The following is a 3,956-nucleotide window of genomic DNA, read 5'->3' as shown; positions in this document are numbered from 1 at the left end:
GACTTTGTTTCGACAGAACGACAGACCGACCGACCGACCGACCGACATAAGACAGACAACTACAACGACGGGCACGTGTTTTATTTATTTTTCGAGGGGGTTCGCCGTCAGTAGAAGCGCGCTGCCCGCGCTGATGGCCTCTTTTTTGTTTCTCCCCTGACTTGGACCGAGACCGAGACTCAAAGAACGAAAGCGACCAACGTCGACAACAACAACGACAACGGCACCCTGGACAGCGATACATACGACAAACGACAAGCAGCACGACGGCAGTGCACACGGACATCGAGGGTCAAGGTGCAGACTGAACTCGCCGAGGTCGTCGTCATCGTGGTCGCCATCGATTCCGTCTCGTCGTCGTCGTCGTCAACGTCCACGTCACAGCCGGCCGAGAAGAGAGAACAGACGACAGCGTCGACAACAACAACATCGACAACGGCACCCTTGACAGCGATACATACGACAAACGACAAACAGCACGACGGCAGTGCACACGGACATCGGAGGTCAAGGTGCAGACTGGAATCGTCGAGGTCGTCGTCATCGTGGTCGCCATCGATGCCGTCTCGTCGTCGTCGTCGTCGTCTTCGTCGTCGTCGTCGTCGTCATCAACGTACCAACCGACCGAGACGAGAGAGCAAGCAACAACGTCGACAACAACAACGACAACGGCACCCTTGACAGCGATACATACGACAAACGACAAACAGCACGACGGCAGTGCACACGGACATCGGAGGTCAAGGTGCAGACTGAACTCGTCGAGGTCGTCGTCATCGTGGTCGCCATCGATGCCGTCTCGTCGTCGTCGTCGTCTCCGTCGTCGTCGTCGTCGTCGCCAACGTCAACGTCAACATCACAGCCGTCATCGGGGAGGAGCTGGACCAGGGCAGCGGCGGCGTAAATTTTCCCGTCACCTTCGTCGTCGCCTTCGTCGACCGACCGACCGACCGGCGTCGTGTTCGTGCTCGGAAAACCGAGGAGAGACAACGTGCACATGGCGCGTTCTCGCAAGCGGCTCCTCGGTCCGATTTTTTTGGGCGGCTTTTTCGAGCTTTTTTTTTTTTCTCACCCTTTCGTCCGTGCGACGGCGAACGTTAGGGGAAAAAAAAAAAAAAAAAAACGACAACAACGCGGCGGACCGGGCGAACAACATCGTCGACACACACGACATTGACGACCGGTCCCCCTTTTCACAATCGCATCGAGATAAAAACGAACGAGTCCGATTCGAGCACCGAGTCGCGAGCGGGAGGACTGTCGGTGCAAGTATCGATCACTGACGTGAGCGCTTCGCCGGACAGAGGATGGCTCATCCGGCAGCCGTGCAAATCGACGGTATGGGAAGAACGAACAAGAAGAGCAACGACTTGATCGGCGGCTTGGGAACTGCGGACGGTGAAAACGGGTTAATCGACTGCGACCACGACTGCTCGATCGATCTTCTTTGGCGCTAACAAAGGTGGAGGTGGCGCAAGAAGGGACTAGCGCTATCACCGTCCACGTATCAGAAGATGCGGCGGCAGACGTCGACGCTTATGCGTTGTCGGACGAGAAGTCGCTGCAGCACGTGTACCGCGAGCGGGACGTCCAAGGTTTTGCCAGACGGAAAGAAATCGGGTGTCAGCGAACGTTCACACGGCTGTGAGATCGGACGCTGACAGGAGTAGGAGGCGGCAGGCAGGCGGCGGTTACGGCGGCGGCGCCTGCTGCTGCTCATCCTCCTGTTTGCTGCGGCGACTTCCAGGACGGGAGAGCATCGAACAACGTACGTATGGTTACAAGGGGATCAGGATCTACATAGTGCATCCCCCGCGGCTATTTTTGTTTGTTTGTTCGCTCGTTCGTTAATTCGTTCGTTCGTTCGTTCGTTCGTTACAATGTACGTTTTTCCGTTCGACGGCGGCAGAGAGCGGCGGCGTTTCTCCCTAATCCGGAGGATTTATCGGTCGCACAGCGATGGGTCGTTCGGCCGATCATCGAAAGATTCGCAGGTAGTGGTTGAATGGCAGAACGGCAGCAACAACAGCGGCGGCTGAGAGCGGCGAACGCTGAGGCGGAAGCAGAAGCTGCAGCAAACGTATCGGCTAAACATGGTGGACATAGATATGGCTGACGACGCGGGTACCACGACGACTATGGAACCAGGAAAAGGAGCCGTTAGTTGTTCCAACATATCGTTCGACACGTCGAGCAGCCCTAGGTCCACGGAGAAGCACACACACGTACCACGTATTATAACCTAACGACGATGAGCGGGCGCACGGTTGGCAGGAACGAAGGCGGCGGATCAAAACAAGTTTGGAGCGCGGCGACAGCGATAACGGTGACAGCCCTAGGCGGCGGAGATGCCACTTTCTGACGCCTTTGCGACAAGCCCGTAGAGACGTTCCGGACCACCACGAGGCAAAGAGTCGCTGCTCCGACGAACCGACACACCAAAGTGTGCTTCCTACCGAACATGTTTTATAAAACTTTCAAACTGGAAAACCCCAGAAATGGTGTTGGTATTCGTCCAGACCCACCTCCGACACCTGAAAATGGTGGTCAAAAAAACGTCGATTATACGAAGCGACATTTCTGGTCGGCGATTTTCCAGTTTTACGCCTACTGCCACATGGGGATGTCGGTAGGCGTCGCAAAGTGCCTTCTCGACGCCTAGGCACACCAGGACTTGTCATTTTTTTCCCCCTCGACATTCCTGGTCCGGTCTATTCCGATTTTACACCTACCGCCATGTGGGGGTGGCAGTAGGCGTCGAAAAGTGCCTTCTCGACCGCTAGCGACACCACTACTTTATCGAGCTCTGGAGGCCCGCACACCGACCCGGGGGCCGCGGAGTCGACCCCGGGGGCCTCCTGGCGTCGCCGCCGCTCACTTGGACGCCTTCCGCAACCTGTGGTCCCGCTCGGGGCCGCCGGGAGCCTCGCCGACCTGACCGGTGTCGGTAGGCGTCTGGAAGCGCCCGGCCGACCTGGACGAGGTCCCCCTGGCCCCCGGGGGACACCCCTTAGTTGGATGGGGGTGCTGTCCCGGGCACACATGCAACCCGCGGCCGCCTACCGACAGCCCCCTTCGCTCGATCGCTACTCCTTTCCAACATATGTCGGAGAAGCCGGGCGGTTGTGAAACCCCAGAAATGGTGTTGGTATTCGTCCAGACCCACCTCCGACACCTGAAAATGGTGGTCAAAAAAACGTCGATTATACGAAGCGACATTTTCTGGTCGGCGATTTTCCAGTTTTGCGCCTACCGCCATGTGGGGGTGGCAGTAGGCGTCGAAAAGTGCCTTCTCGACCGCTAGCGACACCACTACTTTATCGAGCTCTGGAGGCCCGCACACCGACCCGGGGGCCGCGGAGTCGACCCCGGGGGCCTCCTGGCGTCGCCGCCGCTCACTTGGACGCCTTCCGCAACCTGTGGTCCCGCTCGGGGCCGCCGGGAGCCTCGCCGACCTGACCGGTGTCGGTAGGCGTCTGGAAGCGCCCGGCCGACCTGGACGAGGTCCCCCTGGCCCCCGGGGACACCCCTTAGTTGGATGGGGGTGCTGTCCCGGGCACACATGCAACCCGCGGCCGCCTACCGACAGCCCCCTTCGCTCGATCGCTACTCCTTTCCAACATATGTCGGAGAAGCCGGGCGGTTGTGAAACCCCAGAAATGGTGTTGGTATTCGTCCAGACCCACCTCCGACACCTGAAAATGGTGGTCAAAAAAAACGTCGATTATACGAAGCGACATTTCTGGTCGGCGATTTTCCAGTTTTGCGCCTACCGCCATGTGGGGGTGGCAGTAGGCGTCGAAAAGTGCCTTCTCGACCGCTAGCGACACCACTACTTTATCGAGCTCTGGAGGCCCGCACACCGACCCGGGGGCCGCGGAGTCGACCCCGGGGGCCTCCTGGCGTCGCCGCCGCTCACTTGGACGCCTTCCGCAACCTGTGGTCCCGCTCGGGGC

The sequence above is a fragment of the Euprymna scolopes genome, unplaced genomic scaffold (assembly GCF_053919585.1).
Source record: "Euprymna scolopes isolate OS-2025 unplaced genomic scaffold, ASM5391958v1 sca484, whole genome shotgun sequence".
Lineage (NCBI taxonomy): Eukaryota > Metazoa > Mollusca > Cephalopoda > Sepiida > Sepiolidae > Euprymna > Euprymna scolopes.
The sequence above is the reverse complement of the archived record's forward strand: the minus strand, read 5'-3'. Positions refer to the sequence as shown.